The sequence below is a fragment of the Pseudorca crassidens genome, chromosome 17, assembly GCF_039906515.1.
Source record: "Pseudorca crassidens isolate mPseCra1 chromosome 17, mPseCra1.hap1, whole genome shotgun sequence".
In the NCBI taxonomy this organism is placed as follows: Eukaryota; Metazoa; Chordata; class Mammalia; order Artiodactyla; family Delphinidae; genus Pseudorca; species Pseudorca crassidens.
Window position 1 is genome coordinate 39,397,999 of NC_090312.1, and position 12,691 is coordinate 39,410,689.

Consider the following 12,691-nt stretch of genomic DNA (forward strand, 5'->3'; position numbering starts at 1 on the left):
AAAATATATTATTTATTTATTTATTTTTGGCTGCTTTGGGTCTTTGTTGCTGCACGCAGGCTTTCTCTAGCTGCGGCAAGCGGGGGCTACTCTTCGTTGCGGTGCGTGGGCTTCTCTTGTGGAGCATAAGCTCTAGGAGTGTGGGCTTTAGTAGTTGTGCCTCACGGGCTCAGTAGTTGTGGCTCGTGGGCTCAGTGGTTGTGGCTTGTGGGGTCTAGAGCGCAGGCTCAGTAGTTGTGGCACGCGGACTCAGTAGTTGTGGCACGCAGGCTCTAGAGCGCAGGCTCAGTAGTTGTGGCGCCCGGGCTTAGTTGCTCCGCAGCATGTGGGATCTTCCCAGACCAGGGCTCGAACCCATGTCCCCTACATTGGCAGGTGGATTCTTAACCACTGTGCCACCAGGGAAGCGCCAGGCAAACGTTTCTGAGGCAGAGACACTGCCAGCCCATTCATGCAGCCAAGGGCACACGGCTTGGTGTGCAGTTGGCTTTCACCTCACTGTCCCCTGGGCCGGGCACCCTAGAGCAGTGAACAAACATGCAGCAGCGCTGACGCCAGTGGTTGGAAAAACTCTCCAGCTAGCCACGCACATGCTAACGAGCTTGTTCAGGCGACCAAACATTTTTCACAGGTTCAAACAATAAGAACTTTGAGCCCATCCAGGAAGCAGTGTCACAGAATGAGTGCAAAGCTACTTAGTGGCAGACCCTTACTTCTGCAGGAGCACAGGCAAGCCGCTTTCTATCCCAGGCCCCCATTTCTGTCTCCTAGAAACTGCTGAATATATTTCTCTCGGGAACTTCAAACTCACCCCATCAAAGTGGAAACCATCTTCCTTAACGCCTCCCACCTCTGCTCCTACTTTCCTGTTCTCTATCTTACAAAACAGCATCACCATTAATAATTAAAAGTGGAAAACACTCAGGCACTGCACTAAGTGCTTTACGTGGAATTTCTCTCTTAAGCCCTCCAATAACCTAATGAAGTAGGTGCAAAATTATCCCTGTTTTGTAAATGAGAAAACTGAGGCTCAGGGTTAAGAACGCTGCCCAAGATCAGGCAAGTAACAAACTGCAGAAGCGGGATTAGGATCCAGGAATACCAATTCCAAAACCTAATCTCTTCAATCTCCTGTTGTTCCCCAAAACCTGATTATCTTCCGGCTTCCCATCCTCCTCTTCCCTTACATCCAACCAAGTGTGAGATTCTGACAATTCCACTGCTGCATTTCTATTTCCTTTACTCTTCCTAACTGCCCGGGCTGCTTATACACATATGGACCAACTGTGACAGGGCTAGAGGTGTGGGGGGCAGGTTTTCTAGAGTTTGGTGAGGCTCGGCTGACACTGGGTTGTTATTTCTCCTTTGTTCTAAGCTGAGAAACTTGTGATAGAGCTCTACGTTTCACTCTTGTCAAAACTGAGAGAAAGATGAATAACCTTCATCTTTTATATAGAGAAAATTCTTTTGCTAACAACAGTAACTAAAGGCATTTCCTACTATAAAAATCATATTCGGAAATACCTACTTACAGAAGAGGTTCAAATGGGGAGTCAGGTTATTCCTTTTACAAAATACCCACTCTAGGGGCTTCCCTGGTGGCGCAGTGGTTGGGAGTCCACCTGCCGATGCAGGGGACACGGGTTCACGCCCCGGTCCAGGAAGATCCCACATGCTGCGGAGCGGCAGGGCCCGTGAGCCACGGCCGCTGAGCCTGCGCCCCGCAACGGGAGAGGCCACAACAGTGAGAGGCCCGCGTACCGCAAAAAAAAAAACAAAAAACCCACTCTAGAATCCATTTTGAAGTGGCAATCCCAAGTGGTTGTTTTTTTGATTGTGGTAGAATCTGAAATGACCTTTTTTTCTTCCTCTGTTTTCCAAACTGTCTAATATGGTCTGATTGCTTTTTGAAGTTATAATGATGAGAATGGCAATTTTCCAGAGCATACACATATATGACTAATTTAAATAGATACCACAAGCTTGTGGTTAAAACTTTTTTTACGTTCAGAAAGGTATATAGTGAAAACTGAGTCTCCCTCCTATTCCTATCTGACGGTCACCCTCCCCACAGTGGCTACTAGAACTGCCAGTTTCTTGTTTCTCTCCAAAGAGCCAAGCAACTTCACAGCACATTTTAAAGCGAGTATGATTAGCAAAACTGTAGTTGAAGAAAAGCTTTCAGAACATATCTGAAGCTTAAAGGAAAGTATGAGTTAGTTCCACAACAGGCAGACAATTTAGCAAAGAAGTTCTCTGACAAATCATCAGGTTTTCTTGGCATTCTATTCCCTCTATATTCTTATCTTTGGAAAAGGCAGACCAAAGATCATGTACTGAAATGAGATAAAATAACCTAAGAATGTGTTTTGAAAAGTTAAGCACCAGACAAAGGCAATGTGTTTACTGCTGTTATCATAATGGGGTTGTTTTTTAAGGTTTGGAGAAAAAAAAAACCAAAAAAACCAACACATAAATTTGGGATTCATGGGTGAAGCTTTAATGAAGGAAGGGGTGGGGTACAGAGGGTAAGAGAGAAAAATGGCTAGGTGAGGCAGGGCAGTGAACCCAGTTAGGAAATACAAGCCAGATTCAGGGATCCTTTAGGGCTAGTTACAGAGTTTGGGTTTTATTCTAAGTGCAACAAGAAGCCAATGGAGAATATTAAGGAAGGAAAGAATGTGATCTGTTTGGGGTTCAAATGAGTAAGTTATGTAAAACACCTAGAAGGGTAGCTGGCATGTAACAGTGACTCAAATTAGTTGCCTTACCTCTTCAAACCTCAACAAGAACCATATAAAAGCTCTCGGCTGGCATCAGAAAGTTACCTGGTCCCAGATCTCCCGAGACAGTGCTACGCAGCTGCTTTCCTGTCCTTCCAGTTCCAGTGGGCCTGTCAAGTCTTGGTCAACTTGTTATTACCCCCTTGCCTGCTTTACTTATCGTAACACTTCCCCTAGCTGCCTCCTAGAGTAGGTACTTTGTTAAGTGCTTAGGAAAGAGCCTCCCAGGATTCACAATAGGTTAAATAAATCATGCACCCAAGTAACACAAAGCATGAAGCCATAAACACAGCGAGACTTCACAGAAAGAATAATGGAGAGTCAGAGAGAGATACTACTGAAGCCTGAGGCTGAGACCAGAGTTCGCAGGGAGGTGCAGTGGACCTGGGAGCACTTGGACAGGGACTGGGACAGATGAGAAGGTTTGGGAACCCAAGAGGTGTAGAAAAGAACAATTTCGGGATTCCCTGGCGGTCCAGTGGTTAGGACTTGGCGCTTTCACTGCTGGGGCCTGGGTTCAATCCCCGGTTGGGAAACTAAGATCCTGCGAGCCTCAGGGCGTGCCCCCCGCCCCCAAAACAAACAAACAAATAAGAGAGAAGAACAATTTCAAGTATGAGTAAAGCCACTGGGACAGGGGCCTGCGCTGAAAACAGCAAGCAGTTCGATTTGGTTAAAGCACAGTAGACAAAAGGAAAGTGCTCGGGGATGAGACCAGAAATGCAGGCTAGGGCCAGATGGCAGCGAGTCCTCAAAACCAGGCGAGGAATTTGAGCCTTTATCCACAACGTTAATGAAGGTTTTTGAGGAAGGATACGAAGTGATCAGAGCTCTCGTTAGGAAGATCAAGCTAGAAAAGGCTGGGAGGCTAAAACGGAGGCAGGAAAGCATTCTAGAAAGTACTGCAATAGTCTGGCTGAGCAGTAATGAGGGTCTGATCCACTTCATCTCTAAATCTCATGACAACCCTGTCAGATTGTCATCTTAGGCATTAGTTTGAGAGGTTACTTAGGTCCTACGTGTGGAAGAGTCAAGGTGTGAATCTCAAGGCCTTTCCACGTAGAGGTGGAATTATCAGACACACAGGAAGTGACGAGCTGCAAGGATAAAAAAAGAAGCAAAGGAGACTGAAATTTCGAGCCTGGGTGACAAAATCTTGTCATTATCAGCAATAAGGACTATGACAAGGTTGATTTTAGGTAGGAAAAGTACTCGCAGGCTGTCCGAATAATCATGTGTTGGCTTGTCCGTCTGGCCTCTCAGCCTCCTTTTTTTATTCAGCCTTTGGTGCTCAGGCCTGCCCTCCATGTGTGTTTGCCTATCCCAGTAGGCAGATTTTTAAAATGTATTATAAAGATCCCCCCCCGCCCCAAATTCAATGAGGTCCTTCTGATTCACCTTGCAGGCCACAGTGCCATCCTTCTGGCATGTCTCCCTCATGGGTGATAGATTAAATCAAGAAACCACCACCACTACACGTTCTGTCTCATATTACTGAAGACGTTCTGCCTGCCCTATGTGGTGCGATTATTGTTACGCCACTCTACAGACGAGGACTCTCAGACTTTGGGGAAACCCACACAAGGTCATGACATTTTCAGCTGACACTCAGTCATGGGTCCTTTGATTACAAATGCCACACATGCTCCTTCCAGTAACCCAGGTTCCGCCCCAAAAGCCACCGCATCCGGTTCACAAGCCCTGGCTCACAAGCCCTGGCGACTCTGCTCACCAGTCCCCTGGCAGCAGGCTCAGAATTCTTTCCAAGGGAGTGTTCCAGACAGCCCAGCCACTCTCAAGGCGACAGGAAGCTGGCAAGCAGAGTGAAACCGACTTGCGACCCCAGCAGAAGCATCCTCAATTTCCCTGAATGGACTTGGTCAGGTTCTGATCTTCACTCTCTGAGACACCACTGTATGTATTCTCTCAGAATGATGAGAAAGATGTCTGGACAGTGAACAGAAGGCAAAGGATGGTCCTCTAGCACAGGCCAGAAAGAAGGCTGTTCAAAGAGCCACTAGGAGACTTGGTGGGGGGGGGGAGGGGTGGACAGGGAGAACAACTGTGTTCCCTTTTATGCCCTAAAGAACATTCTGCATCTCTGAATATGAAGAGACAGGCCTAGCCCAGAGCCTAATTTAGAATGGGCTATGGGGACCTAATCTCTGTGCATAAGGAAGGATCAAGCACTAGGGGGTTAGAAGGCCAGCGTCCACAAAAGAGGAGAAAATATAAACTGCAAAATGGCTAAATTAATTTTTTAGGGCAACAAACATGATGCTCTTTGTGTTCTGATATGCTCTATTCATTAGGTCTATTAGTCCCTATTTGTAACCATCCTACTCCAACAACTTGGATAATCATTAAAAATATGCTTTGGAAGACTGTTTAAAACATTCCCTGTTTAGCTTCAATACATAAAAGAATACTTTATTCCTACAGCTATTCACCAAAGACAAAATTGAAACTCATAAAACAGAATGTCTTTTCTAATGAAAGTGAAGAGGCCGTAACAGACTTAACCATTAGAATATAAATTTTGCATTCTACTCAGGAACAGTGTTGCTATATTGTACTTTAGAGTTAATTTTTTCTTACGAAATAGCAATACATTTAATACACCCCAAAACAACAACTTTTGAAATTAAGACAAAAAACATACACTTTTAGTTTGCACACATGGCTTGCAGTTTAGAATAAAAAGCAGCTAAAGTATAACTTGATAGCTAAGTTTTTAAAAAATCTTGTCAAAGTAAAATAAAATGCAATGATATAATCAAAGTACTCTTAGACGAATGTTTTGTAATCATAATGCTGAATTGTTAATGATTTCTCCTTTCCACACATAAAGTGTATGCCATAAATATTCATTACTATGAATCTAGGTAATGGAACATTCTTGAAGGTGACATTAATGTCTGATATTGTTACTTTTAGCTAAAAGAAAACAGTATTAGATTACTTCAAAAGTAAACAGCCTCTGAAGATCATTGTTCTTAAGCTATTCTCAAAGTAAACTAATGAAAAGATTTATCTAGTGAATTAACTGTCGCTAATGTAAATACAAAAATATCTTTAAGATTCTATTCCTGTTTGCATACTTTCTTTAGAACAAATATTAAAATTACCTGAGAGGGACTTCCCTGATGGCACAGTGGTTAAGAATCTGCCTGCTAATGCAGGGGACACGGGTTCGAGCCCGCGTCCAGGAAGATCCCACATGCTGTGGAGCAACTAAGCCCGTGCGTCACAACTACTGAGCCTGCGCTCTAGAGCCTGCGAGTTGCAACTACTGAGCCTGTGTGCTACAAATGCTGAAGCCCACACACCTAGAGCCAGTGCTCCACAACAAGAGAAGCCACCACAATGAGAAGCCTGTGCACCGCAATGAAGAGTAGCCCCCACTCGCTGCAACTAGAGAAAGCCCACATGCAGCAACGAAGACCCAACACAGCCAAAAGTAGATAAATAAATATTAAAAAAAAATAAAAGATTATCTGAGAAACTTTCATTTAGTTTCTAAACAGCTGGTAGGGGGAAAAAAACTAGGCAAAGAAATATTCTCAGGTAAATAACGAAAGAATCAAAGAAAGCACCTTTTGAAATTTTACTAAATTTTTTAAACATTTTCACAAAAGCTCTCTGGTGTTTCTGTTATTAATTTAAAGTTTGTTCCTCAAGACAAGGATGTTCACTCTTGCCACTTTTATCCAACATAGTTTTGTAAGTCCTAGCTACGGCAATCAGAGAAGAAAAAGAACTAAAAGGATTCCAAATTGGAAAAGAAGTTAAACTGTCACTGTTGGCAGATGATATAATACTATACATAGAAAACCCTAAAGATGCTACCAGAAAACTACTAGAGCTCATCAATGAATTTGGTAAAGTTGCAGGTTACAAAATTAATACACAGAAATCTGCTGCATTTCTACACACTAACAACGAAAGATCATACAGAGAAATTCAAGAAACAATCCCATTTACCACTGCATCAAAAAGAAAATGCCTAGGAATAAACCTACCTAAGAAGACAAAAGACCTGTACTCTGAAAACTATAAGATGCTGTTTAAAGAAACTGAAGACAACACAATCAGATGGGAAGATATACCATGCTCCTGAACTGGAAGAATCTATACTGTCAAAATGACTATACTACCCAAGGCAATCTACAGATCTGTAGATTCAATGCAATCCCTATCAAATTACCAATGGCATTTTTCACAGAACTACAATAAAAAATCTTAAAATTTGTATGGAGACACAAAAGACCCCAAATAGCCAAAGTAATCTACAGAAAGAAAAATGGAGCTGGAGGAATCAGGCTGCCTGACTTCAGACTATACTACAAAGCTATAGTCATCAAAACAGTATGGTACTGGCACAAAAACAGAAATAGATCAATGGAACAGGATAGAATGCCCAGATATAAACACACACCTACTGTCAATTAATCTACAACAAAGGAGGCAAGACTGTACAATGGGGGAAAGACAGTCTCTTCAATAAATGGTCCTGGGAAAACTGGACAACTACATGTAAAAAAATAAAATTAGAACATTCTTTAACACCATACACAAAAATAAGCTCAAACTGTATTAAAGACCTAAATGTGAGACCGGACACTATAAAATTCTTACAGGAAAATATAGGCAGAACACTCTCTGACAAAAATCACAGCAATTATCTTTTTCAATCCGTCTCCCAGAGTAATGGAAATAAAAACAAACAAATGGGACCTAATTAAACTCAAAAGCTTTTGCACAGCAAAGGAAACCATAAACAAAACAAAAAGACAACCCACAGATTGAGAGAAAATATTTGCAAATGATGTGACCAACAAGGGATTAGTCTCCAAAATTTCCAAACAGCTCAAGTGGCTTAATATCATCAAAACAAACAACCCAATCAAAACATGGGCAGAAGATCTAAACAGACATTTCTCCAAAGAAGACATACAGATGGCCAAAAAGCACACGAAAAGATGTTCAACATCACTAATTATTAGAGAAATGCAAATCAAAACTACAAGATATCACCTCACACCAGTCAAAATGGCTATCATAAAAATATCCATAAACAGGGACTTCCCTGGTGGCACAGCGGTTAAGAATCCACCTGCCAATGCAGGTGACATGGGTTCGATCCCTGGTCCAGGTAGATCCCACATGCCACGGAGCAACTAAGCCTGTGCACTACAACTACTTAGCCCGTGAGCCACAATTACTGAGCCTGCATGCCACAACTACTGAAGCCTGTGCGCCTAGAGCCCGTGCTCCACAACAAGAGAAGCCACCACAATGAGAAGCCCATGCACCACAGGGAAGAGTAGCCCCTGCTTGCAGCAACCAGAAAAAGCCCGCAGGCAGCAATTAAGACCCAAAGCAGCCAAAAATAAATAAATTTTAAAAAATAAAATAAAATTTTAAATTAAAAAAAAAATCCATAAACAATAAATGCTGGAGCGGCTGTGGAGAAAAGGCACAGCTCCTACCCCTCCTCCACTGTTGGTGGGAATGTAAATTGGTACAGCCACTACGGAGAACAGTATGGAGGTTCCTTAAAAAACTAAAAATAGAGCTACCATATGATCCTGCAAGCCCACTCCTGGGCATATATCCAGATAAAAACATGGTCCAAAAGGATACATGCACCCCAATGTTCACTGCAGCACTGTTTACAATAGCCAAGACATGGAAGCAACCTAAATGTCCATCAACAGAGGAATGGATAAAGAAGATATGGTACATATATACAATGGAATATTACCCAGCCATTAAAAAGAATGAAATAATGCCATTTGCAGCATCATTCATGAACCTAGAGATTGTCATACTGAGTGAAGTAAGTCAGACAGAGAAAGAGAAGTATATCACTTGTATGTGGAACCTAAAAAGAAATGATACATATGAACTTATTTACAAAACAGAAACAGACTCACAGACTTAGAGAACGAACTTATGGTTACCAGGGGGAAGGGTGAGGGGAAGGGATATTTACGGAGTTTGGGATTGACATGTACACATTGCTATATTTAAAATGGATAACCAACAAGGACTTACTGTATAGCACAGGGAACTCTGCTCAGTATTATATGTAACAACCTAAATGGGAAAAGAATTTGAAAAAGAATAGATACATGTATATGTATAACTGAATCACACTGCTGTACACCTGAGACTATCACAACATTGTTAATCAACTGTACTCCAAGGTAAAATAAGAAAAAATTTTTTTAATTGTTTGTTCCTTGTAACTATACTTTGACTTATCACCAAGCCTTCAGTTACTTGTTTTGTTCAATACCTTTTGAAGGAATAAAAATAGCCAGTGTTTTAACTACATAGGCAAGATTCTAGGAAAAGGAAATTAGCATCCGAAATGTGTGAGTCCACAAACCACTGCTACCAAAAGTGTGGTAGACCTGCAGCTTCAGCATCATCCCCAGTGTGTTACTAATGCAGACCCACAAGACCAACTTCAGACCTAATGAATCAAAAGTAAATGTTGGGCTTCCCTGGTGGCGCAGTGGTTGAGACTCCGCCTGCCGATGCAGGAGACACGGGTTCGTGCCCCGGTCTGGGAAGATCCCACATGCCGCGGAGCGGCTGGGCCCGTGAGCCATGCTGAGCCTGCGCGTCCAGAGCCTGTGCTCCGCAACGGGAGAGGCCACAACAGTGAGAGGCCGCGTAACGCAAAAAAAAAAAAAAAAAGTAAATGTCAGCAAGACTGACAACTGACCTCTCAGCAGCAAAGCAGAAGTCAAGAGACGTGGAAGGAGCTTCAATGTGTTGAGACAATAACTCTCAACCAAGGATTGAAATATCTTTCAAAAACTCGAGTCAAATAAAGATATTTTCAGGACTTCCCTGGTGGCACAGTGGTTAAGAATCCGCCTGCCAATGCAGGGGATGTGGGTTCGAGCCCTGGTCCAGGATGATCCCACATGCCGTGGAACAACTAAGCCCATGCGCCACAACTACTGAACCTGCGCTCTAGAGCCCGGGAGCCACAACTACTGAAGCCCTCGAGCCACAACTACAGAAGCCCGCACGCCTAGAGCCCGTGCTCTGCGACAAGAGAAGCCACCGCAATGAGAAGCCCACGCACCGCAACGAAGAGTAGCCCCCGCTCGCCGCAACTAGAGCAAAGCCCGCGTGCAGCAATGAAGACCCAACGTAGCCAACAATAAATAAATAAAATCTATGTTTTTAAAAAATAAATAAAAATAAAGATATTTTCAAAGAACAACTGTCAGAGTTTGCCACCAACAGATTTCACTAAAGGAAAATGTTTAATATGTACGTCCGACAGAAGGACAGTGATCCTAGACAGCAGGTCTGAGGTGCAAAAGAAAATGATGGATCACGTACTTTCCACATTTGGGGTATTAAAATATCCATTTTTAAAATAAAAATTAGAGTGACTGCAAATAAAGAGAGAAGATGATGGACAGAGGTGTAAATATGTGGGTAACTCTAAGCAAACACTGATTGTACAGATCAGTGTCTTGGGTGAGTTTTTAAAAAAAGACACTAACATACAAGAAATGACCAGAGTTAAAGGACTTGTTCAAAAGAAAGGCAAAGATATTATTAAGTCTAGACTCTGATAAGTACATATGTTAAAATTTCTTGAGCGAACCACTGAAATAATAGAAATAAAAAATAGCAGATAGGCAAAAAAAATGGGTAAGAAAAAATTCAGGTAATATGAAAGATGGCAACAACAGACAGAAAAACAGAAACAAGGAGTAATGTAAGTCCTAATATATTAACCACTGTTAACGTAAATGGGCTAATTTCTCCAGTTAAAGACAAAGATTGCAAGGCTCCCCAACACGGCCACTCATCCCCAAACTCTCTCACATGTCTTACATTCTCCTTCACAGCACCTATCACAATTACGTTCCAATATTTATTTGTGATTACTAATTAATATATATTAATTACTGGTAATTTCTTCTTACTAGACCATAGATTCCACGTTGGCAAGGATTGAGTCTATTTTGAATCACCATTGCATTGCCAGCACCTCACACATTTCCTAACACCCAGGAAGTTCTCAAATCTGTTAAAGGAGGAGGAAAGAAGGAAGGAGGGAAGAAGGAAACTGGATACACAATGCCATTCCTTCTAGGCATAAATATTCTACAGTGATTTTCCTTTGAGATGGGAAGTCCTTATCCATAAGCACAGTTACAGTTTTCTGATCCATAAGCTAGCTGCATTTGATTTCTTACATAGATGACTATGTGTTTTCATACTGAAAATGCTATCCACGTACCCTCATTTTATCTTTAAAATAATTTTTAACAATCAATTAAAAACTCCATTAAGCAGCACACCTTGGGAGAAATGCATTTGTGTTTGAATACTACTTAGTTTTATCCATATTTGCAACTATTTTATGACTTGCTTAAATTGTTTTGTGATACTTTTTAATATTTGCAATTGTTTATTGTTAGAATTTTTAACTCCAATTTAGAGAGGAAAACTGAAGTACTGAGAGCCAACAAGTACTGTTTTGTAGACTGGAATTAAAGCCTCCTATAATTACTACTGGGTGCCCACTGGGCAAACAGGATCTCAGCAATAAGGCTGCCGTTAGGTGTCACGTCAGATTAGTAGATGCCCCTGGAATCCCTGGAATCCGTTCTCCCCTTCTTTCACAGTAATAGGCTTATCTGGATATATCAATGCCCAGCTAAAGATAACATCTCCTTGCTTCCCTTGCAGCTAGGTCGTATGTCTTGTTTCTGGCTACTGGGATATGAGTGACAGCAATGCATACAATTTCCACGTCACATCCTTAAAAAAAATGAAGCTGCTTGTCCTCCAGGTGGCTGTTCTCCTTTCTAGCAGGCCAGAACACAAACATGGTGCTGATGAGATGTCTCCAACCAGGCAGACAAGGATAACGGAAGCAGCCTCCTACATCCAGAGGAGTCAGCACATTTAGGATGGCACAACTGCCCCACCAGTCTGGGTCGTCTCTGGATGGCCTCACGGAACAAAGCTTGCCAATCCTCCCTAACTGTTAACACAAGCGAGAAGTAAACTGCATTTCTGCACCTCTGTTCACAACACTTTATCTATACCATAGCAAATACAGAGGTTAAATATTAACACAAGAGAAAAGACCAGATTATCAGAGAATCCAATGCCACCTTAAAAGGGGGGGAAGTGGGGGGCTTCCCTGGTGGCGCAGTGGTTGAGAGTCCGCCTGCCGATGCAGAGGACACGGGTTCGTGCCCCACCAGTCCAGGAAGATCCCACATGCCGCAGAGTGGCTGGGTCCGTGAGCCACGGCCGCTGAGCCTGCGCATCTGGAGCCTGTGCTCCACAACGGGAGAGGCCACAACAGTGAGAGGCCCACGTACCGCAAAAAAAAAAAAAAAAAGGGGGGGGGACACTTATGGCTAGATCAAAATTCAGACAACAAAAAGTACTATCAAAGAAGCAAACCCCTCTTGCAGCACAGCTGGAAGAAGACACTGTCGCGGCCTGGAGACTTGCTCCTTTTAGTACTGAATGCTCTCTCTTTTCTGAAGCTGGCCTCACCAGGCTGTCTTTAAGAAAAGCTATTAAGTACTCAAATCACTGACAGTCATAATTTAGTGTCCTCTACAGGAAAAGAATACATAGGCCTCAGGATAGGAGTATTCATTTCCATGAGGATTATATTTCCCCATCAAATATTAATAAATTGGCATTCTGGTTTCATGTGTCAGTCTACTATAAGTTTAGTCAGTGTGAATCAGCCATTCAACTTTGGGGCATTGACAAGATCCAATCTCTGGTCCAGCAAGGTTGAGGAAAGGCCAAACTCTGATGCGTCCCATCTGGCCTTACCCAGGTAACCCCCCACTAAGTGACTCTTTTCTTTCAACCAATAACACCTCCACGTC

The 12,691-nt window shown here is 42.5% G+C and overlaps 1 protein-coding gene across 2 annotated transcripts in view; it reads right to left on the minus strand.

Annotated features, from left to right (window-relative positions):
• LAPTM4B (lysosomal protein transmembrane 4 beta) overlaps positions 1-12,691 on the minus strand; it is a 69,043-nt gene that overhangs the window by 47,434 nt on the left and 8,918 nt on the right. The window lies entirely within an intron of this gene.